Source organism: Rana temporaria, chromosome 5 (genome assembly GCF_905171775.1).
Source record: "Rana temporaria chromosome 5, aRanTem1.1, whole genome shotgun sequence".
In the NCBI taxonomy this organism is placed as follows: Eukaryota; Metazoa; Chordata; class Amphibia; order Anura; family Ranidae; genus Rana; species Rana temporaria.
Window position 1 is genome coordinate 2,194,067 of NC_053493.1, and position 18,019 is coordinate 2,212,085.

Sequence of the window (18,019 nt, forward strand, 5' to 3'; positions counted from 1 at the left end):
GAGCAGTATGTACAGGAGAGGAATGTGGAGGGTGCGACAGTGGGCACTAAGTACAGGAGAGAAGTGTATGACAGCAGGCACTATGTACAGGAGAGGAGTGTGAAGGGTATGACAGTGGGCGCTATGTATAGGAGAGGAGTGTGGAGGGTATGACAGTGGGCACTATGTACAGGAGAGGAGTGTGTAGGGTATGACAGTGGGTACTATGTATAGGAGAGAAGTGTGGAGAGTATGACAGTGGGCACTATGTACAGGAGAGGAGTGTGGAGAGTATGACAGTGTGCACTATGTACAGGAGTGGAAGGATATTTAGGGACTGAGTAGTGGTTAAGCGGGTCATACATGGATTGAAATTACGCCAATTATTCAGAGACCAGCCATAGTCAATCTATGTACGGGCTAGCTGGTTTTACAGAAGTCAATCTATTAATCAACTTGAGTACAACCAGCCTGTTTTTTTTTCTTAAAACAATCAGTGCTGCCAGCTAAAGTTAGCAACACTGATCATTGTACGCACTGGCAGAACACAATAACACTGCAGGAGTGATTCCCCCATCCACAGGTCAGCAGGTGAGAGGGTGTGTGGGGACAGGCTGGGGAGAGATACTAGTCAGTGGCTGGGTAGGCACTGGTAGTATCAGAGCCAGATACACACAGGTTACATACGCCACGATCGTTAGAGCGAGAACAATAATTCTAGTACTAGACCTCCTCTGTAACTCTAAACATGTAACCTAAAAAACTGTAAAGCATCGCTTAGGATACCAAAAAAAATTGTGCTAACTTAACTAACTGTTTTTTTAATGAATTAAACATTTTTTTCCAAAAAAACATTTTTTTTAAAATTGCTGCGCAAATACCGTGCTAGAGCTGCACAATTAATCGTTAAAAAAATCGTGATCTCGATTCAACCCCCCTGACGATCTTCAATGCAGAGTTTGCTGATTCTTTCATATAACAAGTGGAGAGACTTTCAGCTGTCAAAAGAAAATATCTGGGCAGTCTGCCAAGTTTTTAACAGGAAACATTGTAACTGACACTTCCTTCTTAGATCAAAGAGATACACTTCTGTGTGTAATGAACAAATATGGGCAGTCTGCGAAGTTTGTAAACAAAATGAAACATTGTAACTAACTAACATTGTAACTAAATTTAACCACTTAAAGTCCAACACTTGTTTCTTAAGTTAAAAAGCAATATTTGCTAGAAAATTACTTGGAACTGCCAAACATTATATAGATTTTAGCAGAGACTCTAGGGAATACAATGGCAATTGCTGCAATATGTTATGTCACACTGCATTTGCCCACTTCAATGAATAATAAAAACCATAAAAACAAAACAGTGAAGTTAGCCCATTTTTTTTTGTTTGTTTTTTTGTTTTAATGTGAAAGATGATGTTACGCCGCAACAATCGTGAGAGAATCGTGATCTATCTCCTAAGCAAAAAAATTGCAATTCTCATTTTAGCCAGAATCGTGCAGCTCTGTACCCTGCAACATAAAAAGTGCAAAGACCACCAGAGAGTAATTTTCTAGCAAAAAACAAATGATGATTTTTACATGTAGTAGAGAAGTGTCAGAATTGGCCTGGGTGGCAAGGGGTTAATTACCATGAGTAATATACAAATAATTATTATAAGCCCTGTGATCCTATAAATCTGCTGTAGTGTGTCAGCTTGTATTTATACTGGCCGCTCTGTATGTAGCTTCTGACAGGCTGTGCAAGCAGGCCCGTATCTCCGGAACCATAAATGATAGCCGTCCCATATTTTAACCAGTTGTGGGGTAGCTCTTCACCTGCCTACCCCCCCCCCCAAATGTGGGGTTTCTGTGACCTCTGGTCATCGAGCTACAACCCCCCAAATTCGATCTTTAAAAAAAAAAAATTCTTAAAAAAGATTTTTTTTTTTTTTTTTTTGGGCAAATGGGCCTATCTTGAGAAAGGGGCCTGGAGCTGCAGCTCCATCAGCCCCATTGTTAATCCGGCCCTGCGCACAGTGGAGGTAAGTATAACATGTTTGTTATTTTAAAGGAAAAAAAAAATCCTTTACTAACAATTTAATTAGTAACATTGGCCCAGATTCACAAAGCACTTACGCCGTCGTATAACAAGTTACGCCGACGTAAGTGCAAATGTGCGCCGTCGTATCTGTGCGCCAGACCCACAAACAGATATGCGCCTAAAACCAGGCTACACCCCGCCGACGTATCTTGCTTACGCCGGCGTAGGGTGGGTGTACATTTAGGCTGGGCGCATGGTGCCGCTCCCATTGATTAGCCATTCAAACATGCAAATGAGGGAAATACGAAGATTCACGAACCTGTGTGCGCCCGGCACATGCTACGCGAGGGGCGCGTAAGTTGTACGTCCGGCGTAAAGTTATTCCCCATAAAGGAGGTGTATCCCAGCAACAGACATGCAGAGGTCTGCACCAGGGAACACAAGTCGGCGTATTTTACGTTGGACGTGTGTCTGGCTGGGCGTAGGTTATGTTCATGACGTACGCAGTGATCCGGCGTAGTTTCGGCAGTTGTTCCGTCGTGGTTGTGAGCTGGCGCAGGGGGATGCGTCCACGTCACGGCGCATGCGCAGTTCGTAAAAAGTATCTGTCTGGCGCTCGGCCCACATTTGCATGGGTCACGCCCACTTCCACCTACGCTGGCCTGCACACTCGAAACCTACGCCACGCTGACGCAGCATCGGGAGCAATAGCTTGCTGAATGCAATGCTTGCCTCTCTCCGCGATACGTTGGCGCTGCGTACGGCGATTGCGCTACAGCGGCGTAATGTGCGCCCACACTCTGTGAATCTGGGCCATTGTGGATAGACTGTGCCTGGTAAAAATTAACCCCTTCCCACCAGTGACTGCTGGCGGTATATTTATTTTGGGGGGGGGGGCTGCAAACAATGCACCCACAGCCACTCCCCACTGTGGTGTGGGTGACTCAACCAACCATGGGGGAGTGGCTGTGGGTGCATTGTTTGCAGCCCCCCCCCCAAAAAAAATATACCGCCAGCCGTCACTGGTGGGAAGGGGTTAATTTTTTACCAGGCACAGTCTATTCACATTGTTACCAATAAAGCCCTGATGAAGGTAGCACTCACCGCCGAAACGCGTTGGTTACTTTTTGGCCAGTGTATTTGGCCAGTGTAATTTTTTACCAGTGTATTTGCAAGCACAGGCAAAGTCGATTCACACTGTTGTCAATTAAGCCCTGATGAAGGTAGCACTCAAGGATCGCCGAAACGCACTGGTCGGTCACCAGCCCCATCTAGGTTGCAAGTAGCACTTCCTCCGGGCCGCGGCTTCCCCTGCGTCTCCTCCCTCTCTGCATCACGGCGGCTTTCGTCGTGTGTCTCCTCCCTCCTCCTGCTAGGTGGATAATAGGATCATTTCTCCTCTCGGCCCATTGGGTGACGTGTCTCAGGACCAGCCTCCTGATTGGCCCGAGAGGAGAATCAGGAAGACAATAGCGGATAATAAGTTGCTATTATCACACAACTGGGTGGGCTCGGGGGCGCGGTGCTCTGTGACCCACTGGACACAGCCAACGACAGATCATGGTACCGGGCCGCTGCTGGTGCCATGTGAACTCTGTGACCAATCACAGCTGATCACATGGCAATTGAATGCAACGAATGGCTATGGAGGATAGGGGGGAACATAAAGATGAGGGGGGAGGGGGTGAAGGTAACCTCTAGGGAATGATTACATGACTTATGATAATTTCATGACCCCCCCCCCTCAAGACTGCAGTGCCCCCAGTTCTATGGGTTTCATGTCAATGCTAACAGAGGCCCAGATTCAGTAAGAATCTGCGCCTTTCTTACGCAGGCACAGGGCAGCGTTTTTGCCCTGCGCCCGCGCAAATTTTCTGCGCTGCCCGTGATTCACGTAGCAGAAGCTCCGTAAATTGCGGGGGCGCTGTGTTAACTTGCCCGGCGTAAGGGCGCCTAATGTAAATGATCCTGCCAGGGCGCTCCCGCGCCGAGCGCATGCTCCGTCGGAAAACTTTCCCGACGTGCATTGCGGCAAATGACGTCGCAAGGACGTCATTTGCTTCAAAGTGAACGTGAATGGCGTCCAGCGCCATTCACGATCCACTTACGCAAACGACGTAAAATTTGAACGTCGCGACGCGAGAACGTGGCCATCCTATAGCATTGGCTGCGCCTGCTATTAGGATGTGTAACGTTACGCGAAACCCGACGTACGCAAATTACGTAATTTGCGTACGCAGGGCCCGCGCAAGTTTGTGAATCGGTGTTAGTATGCAATTTGCATACTATACACAGATCACAATGGGAGCGCCCCCTAGCGGTTTTCGCTAGAATGCAGCCTAAAATCTGCGTGGCATAAGAGCCTTATGCCGCGCAGATTTTAGGCTGCAGTCGGCGTAACGAGTTCTCTGAATCAGGAGCATTTGTAACGCCGGAGCAAGTAAGCAATTGCGCCGTGTAACCTATGGTTACACGGGCGCAATTGCTTCTTGAATCTGGCCCATTATGTATGGTGTACAGCAAACATTCACAACGCCCTTTACAAGCTGCAAGCCTATGGCTACCATTGATGACTAGTGATGATGTTCGGGTTCACCACTGCCATCGCTGCGGGGCGGATCCAGGGGATTCCTAAATTTTGGAGTCAGGAGAAAGCGGCAATACAAACTGACCATGACTAGAGAGGATCTGCTTCCGTGTTCAGGGTTATAAAAAAGCAGGAAGGGTTCCTTTGTCAGGGATCTGGTGCGGGTTCATGGGCCGGTGATCAGCAACGTGGCCGAGTGTCAGGTCTGGGCTCAGCCCTTCCTTTTCTGAGCTGGCCGCTCAGCTGTGGGCTAATTGCCAGCTCCTATCTCTTCACAGTGACTCACCTGTTGATGATCCTGCTCGTCAGTCCTGCCTACTTAAGCCGTCCAGCTCAGATGCTCTCTGCCTTCTCCTTGGTCAACATCACAGAGACTCTCTCCTGTGTTCCTGTTGAAGACTTTCTTGGCTGACGTTCCTTCTGGCTCCTGATCCTGCTTGCTGTTCTACTACGTTTATCTCTGGCTCTCTGATATTTGGCTTGGCTGACCATCCAATCCACTTCCTGAACTCTGGCTATGTTTTGACTACACTTACTCTGTTTATCTTTTTATTATTATTATTTAACAAGTGAGATTTACCTGTACTTCTGTCTGATTCATTGTTTCTGACACCATGGCTCTAACACACGGCCCATTGGAAACGAAAAAATCCATCCCTTACTTCTACAGGGTGGGGACATGATTAAGGATGGGCGTCACCTTGGGTTCACTTTAATCACTTAAGGACCCCTTCACGCCGATATACGTCGGCAGAATGGCACGGCTGGGCACAATCACGTACCTGTACGTGTCTCTTTAAACCCAGCCGTGGGGTCGCGAGCGTGCCGCCGCCGGTGCGCTCGCGACCCGGTCCGAAGCTCCGTGACTACGCCCGCTGGACCCGCGGACTGGATCACCACCGGTGTCCCGCGATCGGTCACCAGAGCTGAAGAACGGGGAGAGCTGAGTGTAAACACGGCTTCCACGTTCTTCACTGTGGCAGTGTCATTGATCGTCTGTTCCCTGATATAGGGAAAGATGATCAGTGATGCCACACGTCCAGCCCCGCCCCCCTACAGTTAGAAACACATATGAGGTCACACATAACCCCTACAGCGCCCCCTTGTGGTTAACTCCTAAACGGCAATTGTCATTTTCACAATAAACAATGCATTTTTATAGCACTTTTTGCTGTGAAAATGACAATGGTCCCAAAAATGTGTCAAAATTGTCCGAAGTGTCCGCCATAATGTCGCAGTCACGAAAAAAATCGCTGATCGCCGCCATTAGTTGTAAAAAAAAAAAATATTAATAAAAACGCCATAAAACTATCCCCTATTTTGTAAACGCTATAAATTTTGCGCAAACCACTCAATAAACGTTATTTGCTAGAAGAATACGTATCGCCCTAAACTGAGGGAAAACATTTTTTATATATGTTTTTGGGGGGATATTTATTATAGAAAAAAAAGTAAAAAATATAAAATTTTTCTCAAAATTGTCGCTCTATTTTTGTTTATAGCGCAAAAAATAAAAACCGCAGAGGTGATCAAATACCACCAAAAGAAAGCTCTATTTGTGGGGGGAAAAGGACGCCAATTCTGTTTGGGAGCCACGTCGCACGACCGCGCAATTGTCAGTCCGGGTCCTTAACCTGCATAATGGTCCGGGTCTTAAGTGGTTAAACTCCATCAAGATAATAACAGAATAAGATGAAAAAAATCTACAAAGAGTCTTATGAAAGGAACTGAAATGATGTCAGTCATCAGCTCTTGGCGACGGCGGATGGATACCCGAGAATTGCGGGATGTGGGGGTGACCGGTCACCTTTAATAAATGGAACATCGCCCTTTCGGAATTATTTTCGCTCGGGTAACGCTCGGGATGTGATTTGTCTGATTTTTCCCCCCGAGATTTTCTCGCCCTCCATCAGCGAAGCAGCTTGAGACGCGACACCTGTGTAACAAGTCATGTGACCGAGGCTAAAAATACATTCACTTGTTTTCCAGCATCTCGCAATATTGCTTTCATAACTTCACACATGACGCGACCTGCGAGCCGCCAACACACGTGCTCCGCCGCGCTCCGTGCGCCCAAATCACCATCAACCACGCTTCATACTGATCAGGGCTCTTTATTTTACAGCATGTTTGAGGAAATTATAAATACATACTATGGCCCAGATTCACGTAGGGCGGCTTTACGTTGTGTGGGCGTAGCGTATCTTATTTACGCTACGCCGCCGCTACTTAGAGAGGCAAGTGCTGTATTCACAAAGCACTTGCGTCCTCAGTTACGGCGGCGTAGCGTAAATCGGCCGGCGTAAGCACGCGTAATTCAAAGTAGGCAGGTCGTGGGCGTTTTGGATTTAAATTAAGCGTGACCCCATGTAGGATGCATGGCCGAACGAACGGCGCATGCGCGCGCATGCTCAGCATCACGTCGTATTTACGCCCAAAGATACGCCGGCTCAATGCCTGTGAGGTGAACGTAACCTACGCACAGCCCCATTCACGTACGACTTACGTAAACGACGTAAAAAGATACGCTTGTTCCGACGTCCATACTTTGCATGGGCTGCGCCACCTAGAGACCTGCTTTATCTTTACGCTGGCGTATGTCTTACGTAAACGGCGTAACTAATTGCGACGGGCGTACGTACGTACGTTCGTAAATCGGCGTATCTTGATCATTTACATATTCGTCGCGGAAATCTACGGAAGCGCCACCTAGCGGCCAGCGTAAATATGCGCCCCAAGATACGACGGCGTAGGAGACTTACGCCGCTTGTATCTTGGCCAAATCTATGCGCAACTGATTCTATGAAGATACGACGGCGGCCATTCGGACTTACGACGGTGTATCTGGAGAAACGCCGTCATAAGTCTTTGTGAATCTGGGCCTATATGTATACGTAGGGCCAGATTCACGTAGCGCAGCGGATCTATAGATCCGCTCGATCTACGTGAATTAAGATCCGCTCCCGCAAGTTTAGGAGGCAAGTGGCTAATTCACAAACAACTTACCTCCAAACTTGCGACGGCGGATCCTAACTCCCCTGGCGGAATTCAAATTCCGCGGCTAGGGGAGTGTACTATTTAAATCAGGCGCGTTCCCGCGCCGATTTAAATGCGCAGGCGCCGTCCGGGGAATTTCCCGGCGTGCATTGCTCCCACTGACGTCACTAGGACGTCAGTGGTTGCGACGTGAGCAGGACATGCGACGCGCGTGTTCGTGAATCGGCGTACGCAAACGACGTAGGAAAATTCAAATTCGACGCGGGAACGCCAGCTATACTTAACATTGGCTGCGCCTGATAAAAGAAGGGGTAAGTATACGACGGAAAACCGCTACGTAAACGACGTAAGAACACTGCGACGGGTCCGCGTACGTTCGTGAATTTGCGTATCTTGCTGATTTACATATTATTTATCGTAAATCAGCGGGAACGCCCCCGGCGCCATTTTTAAATGGAAAAAAAGATCCGACAGTGTAACACAGTGTAACACTGTCGGATCTAGCCCTATCTATGCGTATGTGATTCTATGAACCAGGCGCATAGATAGGACCAGTGTAAGTCAGAGATACGATGGGGGATCAGGAGATATCAGGAGATAATACACCGGAGTATCTCTACGTGAATCTGGCCCTTACACTATATTGTCAAGAGTATTGGGACACCTGCCTTTACACACACCTGAACTATAATGACATCCCCGGTGCTGCTCAGACAGGAGAGAGAGAGATACAAAGTAACATTGTTTATAAACATTGATCAGACAGGAGATAGAGAGATACAAAGTAACATTGTTTATAAACATTGATCAGACGGGAGATAGAGAGATACAAAGTAACATTGTTTATAAACATTGATCAGACGGGAGATAGAGAGATACAAAGTAACATTGTTTATAAACATTGATCAGACGGGAGATAGAGAGATACAAAGTAACATTGTTTATAAACATTGATCAGACAGGAGATAGAGAGATACAAAGTAACATTGTTTATAAACATTGATGAGACGGGAGATAGAGAGATACAAAGTAACATTGTTTATAAACATTGATGAGACGGGAGATAGAGAGATACAAAGTAACATTGTTTATAAACATTGATCAGACGGGAGATAGAGAGATACAAAGTAACATTGTTTATAAACATTGATCAGACGGGAGATAGAGAGATACAAAGTAACATTGTTTATAAACATTGATCAGACAGGAGATAGAGAGATACAAAGTAACATTGGGCCAAATTCTCAAAAGAGATACGCAGACTTAACTGCTGTTCAGCCTGCGTATCCCTGTGCCTAACTTTGGAAACGATTCTCAAAAGGCTTTTTCCAAAGTTAGGCAGAAAATCTGACATGTGTAAGACACTTACACGGTCAGATTTTAGGATGCAGTACCGCATCCGCCACTGGGGGCATTTCTCATTGAAATCCAGCTTTGCGTATGCAAATGAGGACTTAAGCAGATTTTCAAAGCATTTCAGCACTTTGATTTCTGCCTAAGTTCCGAATTTGCCGGCGCAAAATTAGGGCTGGTTTTACAATGTGGAAAGTTAGCCAAACCTTGTAAAAGCCCATTCCAGCGACGGCATTTGGTATGCATTCCTGAGGGAGAACTCCACGGCAATTTTTAAATTCAAAACCGGCATGGGTTCCCCCCCAGGAGCATACCAGGCCCTTAGGTCTGGTATGGGTTGTAAGGAGACCCCCCCACGCCGAAAAATTGACGTAGGGGGTCCCCCTACAATCCATACCAGACCCGTATCCAAAGCACGCTACCCGGCCGGCCAGGAATGGGAGTGGGGACGAGCGAGCGCCCCCCCCCCTCCTGAGCCGTGCCAGGCCGCATGCCCTCAACATGGGGGGGTTGGGTGCTCTGGGGCAGGGGGGCGCACTGCGGGCCCCCCCACCCCAGAGCACCCTGTCCCCATGTCGATGAGGACAGGACCTCTTCCCGACAACCCTTGCCATTGGTTGTCGGGGTCTGCGGGCGGAGGCTTATCGGAATCTGGGAGTCCCCTCAAATAAGGGGGCCCCCAGATACCGGCCCCCCACCCTAAGTGAATGGATATGGGGTACATCGTACCCCTACCCATTCACCTGGAGGCAAAAAGTAAAAGTTAGTAAACACACAACACAAGGCTTTTTAAAATATTTTATTATTCTGCTCCGGAGGCCCCCCCTGTCTTCGTTATTAGCTCAATTACCAGGGGGGGCTTCTTCTTCCACTCTCCGGGGGTCTTCTTCCACTCTCCGGGGGTCTTCTCCACTCTCCGGGGGTCTTCTCCGCTCTCCGGGGGGGCTTCTCCGGACTCCGGGGGGCTTCTTCCATCTTCTCCCCTCTTCCGCTCTTGTCTCGGCGAACCCCGGTTCTTCTGCAGCTCTCCGGTGCCTTCTTCTTCAGCGCTGGCTGCCTGCTATGTTTGTGTGTTAGCTCGATTTCAAACAGGCAGCCAGCGCGGTCTTCTGTGACGCCAGGGTCTTCTGGTCTTCTGTTCTTCCGATGTTGACTCGTCGCCTGTTGTCGCTGTAATGATGGAAGCGCGCCTTGCATCACATTTATATAGGCATCACCGTCCCATCATGCTCCGGTAGGTACCCACGTGGTGGGTGCCTACCCACGTGCACCCACCACGTGGGTACCTACCGGAGCATGATGGGACGGTGATGCCTATATAAATGGGATGCAAGGCGCGCTTCCATCATTACAGCGACAACAGGCGACGAGTCAACATCGGAAGAGGGGAGAAGAACAGAAGAGAAGATGACGCCACAGAAGACCGCGCCGGCTGCCTGTTTGAAATTGAGCTAACACACAAACATAGCAGGCAGCCAGCGCTGAAGGAGAAGGCACCGGAGAGCTGCAGAAGAACCGGGGTTCGCCGAGTCAAGAGCGGAAGAGGGGAGAAGATGGAAGAAGCCCCCCGGAGTCCGGAGAAGCCCCCCCGGAGAGCGGAGAAGACCCCCGGAGAGTGGAAGACCCCCGGAGAGTGGAAGACCCCCGGAGAGCGGAAGAAGAAGCCCCCCCTGGTAATTGAGCTAATAACGAAGACAGGGGGGCGTCCGGAGCAGAATAATAAAATATTTTAAAAAGCCTTGTGTTTACTACATTTTACTTTTTGCCTACAGGTGAATGGGTAGGGGTACGATGTACCCCATATCCATTCACTTAGGGTGGGGGGCCGGTATCTGGGGGCCCCCTTATTTGAGGGGACTCCCAGATTCCGATAAGCCTCCGCCCGCATACCCCGACAACCAATGGCAAGGGTTGTCGGGAAGAGGTCCTGTCCTCATCGACATGGGGACAGGGTGCTCTGGGGTGGGGGGGCCCGCAGTGCGCCCCCCTGCCCCAGAGCACCCAACCCCCCCATGTTGAGGGCATGCAGCCTGGCACGGCTCAGGAGGGGGGGGGGGCGCTCGCTCGTCCCCACTCCCATTCCTGGCCGGCCGGGTAGCGTGCTTTGGATACGGGTCTGGTATGGATTGTAGGGGGACCCCCTACGTCAATTTTTCGGCGTGGGGGGGTCTCCTTACAACCCATACCAGACCTAAGGGCCTGGTATGCTCCTGGGGGGGGGAAGCCATGCCGTTTTTTTCTTTGAAAATTGGCATGGAGTTCTCCCTCTCAGGAATGCATGCCGAGCGACGCTGTCATTTTTTTTATAATTATTTGTTTTCCCGGCGCGTCTTTTTTTTTCACCCGTCGCAACTTTAGTGTCCCGTCGAAATTCTCAAAGCCGACCGGCGTTAATTACGTTCGCGCGCTGCACGTCGGGAAAATGACGTCACACTCATGCGCAGTACGGCCGGCGCGGGAGCGCGCCTCATTTAAATTTTAAACGCCCCCAGGAGAGGAGGACCGCCTTACGACGGCGGCACTTAAGTTACACAGCGTGTAATTTCTACCTAAGTGCTTTGACGATCAGGCACTTAGGTAGAAATTTTAAGTCAGTGTAACTTAACTGCTGAAATTTAAGTTACGCAGAGTTTTTGAGAATTTGGCCCTTTGTTTATAAACATTGATCAGACGGGAGATGGAGATACAAAGTAACATTGTTTATAAAAATTGATCAGACGGGAGATAGAGAGATACAAAGTAACATTGTTACTATTGAACATACTTATCACAAATGAATTTCTTCTTCACATTTTCCTTTTTACTTTTTTTTTTATGTTCCTGATTTTTTATTTCTATTTTATTATGCGTTTATGTTTAGATTTTTTTTTCCCTGTTTTTTTGTTAAAAATGTAAATGTTGCATTAAAAAAAAAGAGTTAAGTTAAAAAGCAAAAAACTTTATAAATACAATAACTTTACAACGCTGTGTACCGGAATCATAATGATAGTGTCAGTGTAAGTGGGAGAAATGATGGAAATGATTGACTCCTATTTATACTTCATCTGCAGGATTATTATCAGTAATCAGATGTACCCGACACTCGTCATCGCAAATACGGAGAGAAGAACTTCTCAGGGTTTTATTCCGCCCCCCACAACCATAGAACACAGAGTAATGTGAACTGATCTGATCCCAGAGATTACAAGCTGCCCCCCCTCCCTCCAGGGGCCCCCCAGGAATGAGAGAGACAATAATATATGAAGAGGGGTGATTAACTGCAAAGTCTGCATTTTAGCGGAATCAGAGAGCGCGGCGGAAACACGAACGCTTCGCAGAGACCATTACCCTAAATACTTCTATATATCACATCATTTGTTCCACTCAGAGCAAGAAATATCCGGAACGTCATTACACGGAATGTACAGACATGTGTGTCCCTTCCATAATCTAATCTATCTATCTATCTATCTATCTATCTATCTATCTATCTATCTCTTTCTCTCTCTCTATCTCTATCTATCTATCTATCATGTATCTCTCTCTCTCTCTCTCTATCTATCTTTCTCTCTCTCTCTCTATCTATCATGTATCTCTCTCTCTCTCTCTCTCTCTCTCTCTCTCTCTCTCTCTCTCTATCATGTATCTCTCTCTCTCTCTCTATCTTTCTCTCTCTATCTCTATCATGTATCTCTCTCTCTCTATCTTTCTCTCTCTATCTCTATCTATCATGTATCTCTCTCTCTCTCTCTCTCTCTCTCAGTCTCTCTATCTCTCTCTCTCTCTCTCTATTTATCTCTCTCTCTCTCTATCATGTGAGAGAGAGAGATACATGATAGAGAGAGAATCTCTCTCTCTCTCTCTCTCTCTCTCTCTCTCTCTCTCTATTTATCTCTATCTATCTATCTATCTATCTATCTATCTATCTATCTATCTATCTATCTATCTATCTATCTATCTATCTATCTATCTATCTAGTGTCTATCTCTCTCTCTCTCATGTATCTCTTTCTCTCTCTCTCTCTCTCTATCATGTATATCTCTCTCTCTATTTATCTCTATCTATCTATCCATCTCTCTCTCTCTCTCTCTCTCTCTCTCTCTCTCTCTCTCTCTCTCTCTCTCTCTCTATCTATCTATCTATCTATCTATCTATCTATCTAGTGTATCTCTCTCTCTCTCTGTCTCTCTCTCTCTCTCTCTCTCTCTCTCTCTCTCTCTATCTTATCAGATTGCTCTGTTCTGCAGCCCTATCTCTCTCTCTATCTATCTCTCTATCTATCTTTCTCTCTATCCATCTTATCAGATTGCTCTGTTCTGCAGCCTCCCCCCTATCAGATCGCTGTGTTCTGCAGCCCCCCTATTAGATCGCTGTGTTCTGCAGCCCCTCCCCTCAGATCGCTGTGTTCTGCAGACCCCCCTATCAGATCGCTCTGTTCTGCAGCCCCCCTATCAGATCGCTCTGTTCTGCAGCCCCCTATCAGATCGCTGTGTTCTGCAGCCCCCCCATCAGATCACTGTGTTTTGCAGACCCCCCCATCAGATCACTCTGTTCTGCAGCCCCCCCTATCAGATCGCTGTGTTATGCAGACGCCCCCCAACAGATCGCTGTGTTCTGCAGCCCCCCATCAGATCGCTGTGTTCTGCAGCCCCCCCTATCAGATCGCTGTGTTCTGCAGCCCCCCCTATCAGATCGCTGTGTTCTGCATCCCCCCCTCATCAGATCGCTGTGTTCTGCAGCCTCCCCCCTATCAGATCGCTGTGTTCTGCAGCCCTCCCTATCAGATCGCTGTGTTCTGCAGCCCCCCCTATCAGATCGCTGTGTTCTGCAGCCCCCCCCATCAGATCGCTGTGTTCTGCAGCCCCCCTATCAGATCGCTGTGTTCTGCAGCCCCCCTATTAGATCGCTCTGTTCTGCAGCCCCCCTATCAGATCGCTCTGTTCTGCAGCCCCCCTATCAGATCGCTGTGTTCTGCAGCCCCCCTATTAGATCGCTCTGTTCTGCAGCCCCCCTATCAGATCGCTGTGTTCTGCAGCCCCCCCATCAGATCGCTGTGTTCTGCAGCCCCCCTATCAGATCGCTGTGTTCTGCAGCCCCCCTATTAGATCGCTCTGTTCTGCAGCCCCCCTATCAGATCGCTGTGTTCTGCAGCCCCTCCCCTCAGATCGCTGTGTTCTGCAGCCCCCCTATATGATCGCTCTGTTCTGCAGCCCCCCTATCAGATCACTCTGTTCTGCAGCCCCCCCATCAGATTGCTCTGTTCTGCAGCCCCCCTATCAGATCGCACTGTTCTGCAGCCCCCCCATCAGATTGCTCTGTTCTGCAGCCCCCCTATCAGATCGCACTGTTCTGCAGCCCCCCCTATCAGATCGCACTGTTCTGCAGCCCCCCCTATCAGATCGCACTGTTCTGCAGCCCCCCCTATCAGATCGCTCTGTTCTGCAGCCCCCCTATCAGATCGCTCTGTTCTGCAGCCCCCCTATCAGATCGCTGTGTTCTGCAGCCCCCCTATTAGATCGCTCTGTTCTGCAGCCCCCCTATCAGATCGCTGTGTTCTGCAGCCCCCCTATCAGATCGCTGTGTTCTGCAGCCCCCCTATCAGATCGCTGTGTTCTGCAGCCCCCCTATTAGATCGCTCTGTTCTGCAGCCCCCCTATCAGATCGCTGTGTTCTGCAGCCCCTCCCCTCAGATCGCTGTGTTCTGCAGCCCCCCTATATGATCGCTCTGTTCTGCAGCCCCCCTATCAGATCACTCTGTTCTGCAGCCCCCCCATCAGATTGCTCTGTTCTGCAGCCCCCCTATCAGATCGCACTGTTCTGCAGCCCCCCCATCAGATTGCTCTGTTCTGCAGCCCCCCTATCAGATCGCACTGTTCTGCAGCCCCCCCTATCAGATCGCACTGTTCTGCAGCCCCCCCTATCAGATCGCACTGTTCTGCAGCCCCCCCTATCAGATCGCTCTGTTCTGCAGCCCCCCTATCAGATTGCTCTGTTCTGCAGCCCCCTCTTATCAGATCGCTCTGTTCTGCAGCCCCCCCTATCAGATCGCTCTGTTCTGCAGCCCCCCTCATCAGATTTCTCTGTTCTGCAGCCCCCCTATCAGATCACTCTGTTCTGCAGCCCCCCCTATCAGATTGCTCTGTTCTGCAGCCCCCTCTTATCAGATCGCTCTGTTCTGCAGACCCCCCTATCAGATCGCACTGTTCTGCAGCCCCCCCATCAGTTTGCTCTGTTCTGCAGCCCCCCTATCAGATCGCACTGTTCTGCAGCCCCCCCATCAGATCGCACTGTTCTGCAGCCCCCCCATCAGATCGCTCTGTTCTGCAGCCCCCCCATCAGCTTTCTGTGTTCTGCGGTGGTGGCACATGGACTTTATCTCGGTTCCTCATTTATCGGGAACAGGACGACTCTTCCATAGAAGATGTTATATAAGAAATCATCGGACCTAACAAGACGAGGGGGGGGGGGGAGTGTCACCTTTATTTATAAGAAGACACGAATACACAGCGTGTTATACAATGATTGTCAGCTCCGTACAACAAACACTGCAGAGCCGTGCCAGTGATCTGACGATCTGGTTCCGGCTATCAAGATGGTTCCCGTAAGGACTGCGCAGGCACAATCCTTGCCAACGGAAATCTCCGAACCTCGGCCGGCATCCAGGGCGACGTGGAATTTGAGGAAAGTGGCCAGTCAGCCTGACTTCGCTCGGACGGCTCGCTCGGCCTCCTGGCTCTTTTTTAACATCCTCCAATCCAAGGGGGTGTTAAGGAATGAGCCTAGGTACAGAGATTTCCGTCGGCAAGAATTGCGCCTGCGCAGTCCTTACAGGAACCATCTCGATAGGGGAACCTTAACGACAAGTCACCGGCTGGTGAAATTTTAGGATGGGGAGGGCTCCAGACCCCGTCCATTCTTTTTGACCACTCCCACTTATCATAGCCCCCCCTTATATAATTCACTGACTCCGTCCGCTGTATTCCACCCATAGTGTCAGGTGTATACAGCTCAGATAACAGGACAGGGTATATAGCCCCAGAATCACAGGACAGAGTATTTGGCTCAGCCTCACAGATCAGGGTATATAGCTCAGCATTACAGATCAGGGTATATAGGGCAGTAATACAGATCAGGGTATATAGCTCAGCCTCACAGATCAGGGTATATAGCTCAGCCTCACAGATCAGGGTATATAGCTCAGCCTCACAGATCAGGGTATATAGCTCAGCATTACAGATCAGGGTATATAGGGCAGTAATACAGATCAGGGTATATAGCTCAGCCTCACAGATCAGGGTATATAGCTCAGCCTCACAGATCAGGGTATATAGCCCCAGAATCACAGGACAGAGTATTTAGCTCAGCCTCACAGATCAGGGTATATAGCTCAGCATTACAGATCAGGGTATATAGCCCCAGAATCACAGGACAGAGTATTTAGCTCAGCCTCACAAATCAGGGTATATAGCTCAGCATTACAGATCAGGGTATATAGCTCAGCATTACAGATCAGGGTATATAGCTCAGCATTACAGATCAGGGTATATAGCTCAGCCTCACAGATCAGGGTATATAGCTCAGCATTACAGATCAGGGTATATAGCTCAGCATTACAGATCAGGGTATATAGGGCAGTAATACAGATCAGGGTATATAGCTCAGCCTCACAGATCAGGGTATATAGCTCAGCCTCACAGATCAGGGTATATAGCTCAGCATTACAGATCAGGGTATATAGGGCAGTAATACAGATCAGGGTATATAGCTCAGCCTCACAGATCAGGGTATATAGCTCAGCCTCACAGATCAGGGTATATAGCTCAGCATTACATATCAGGGTATATAGGGCAGTAATACAGATCAGGGTATATAGCTCAGCCTCACAGATCAGGGTATATAGCTCAGCCTCACAGATCAGGGTATATAGCTCAGCATTACAGATCAGGGTATATAGGGCAGTAATACAGATCAGGGTATATAGCTCAGCCTCACAGATCAGGGTATATAGCTCAGCCTCACAGATCAGGGTATATAGCCCCAGAATCACAGGACAGAGTATTTAGCTCAGCCTCACAGATCAGGGTATATAGCTCAGCATTACAGATCAGGGTATATAGCTCAGCATTACAGATCAGGGTATATAGCTCAGCATTACAGATCAGGGTATATAGCTCAGCCTCACAGATCAGGGTATATAGCTCAGCCTCACAGATCAGGGTATATAGCTCAGCCTCACAGATCAGGGTATATAGCTCAGCATTACAGATCAGGGTATATAGCTCAGCCTCACAGATCAGGGTATATAGCTCAGCATTACAGATCAGGGTATATAGCTCAGCATTACAGATAGGGTATATAGCTCAGCATTACAGATAGGGTATATAGGGCAGTAATACAGATCAGGGTATATAGCTCAGCCTTACAGATCAGGGTATATAGCTCAGCCTCACAGATAGGGTACATAGCTCAGCATTACAGATCAGGGTATATAGCTCAGCATTACAGATAGGGTATATAGCTCAGCCTCACAGATCAGGGTATATAGCTCAGCCTCACAGATCAGGGTATATAGCTCAGCATTACAGATCAGGGTATATAGCTCAGCATTACAGATCAGGGTATATAGCTCAGCATTACAGATAGGGTATATAGCTCAGCATTACAGATCAGGGTATATAGCTCAGCATTACAGATACAGTATATAGTGCAGCATTACAGATACAGTGTATAGGGCAGAATTACCCCCCCTGACACGTGGAAATGCCAGTACAACCAACCACCCCTGCAGATTCTAAGAATCAGGCGCATAGATACGACGGCGCTAGGCAGAGATACGCCGTCGTATCTTGGTTGTGAATCTGGGTCACAGGAATGATTTCTGTCTTTCTCCGGTCTCTGTATGGACATCCGACACGTCCGAAGTTTTGGCGACAAATCCGGAGAGCGCGGCGTTATTTCATGTATCCACACCGACCATAAATCAGTTAACGGCGTCCCACTTCTTGTACGCGGAATGGCGGAGGGGATGTAATTAGCGCCCCATCCAAAGAACGGTCTCTGAGATCCGCTCCTCCTCTTTCACGACCCATCGTTAGGCAA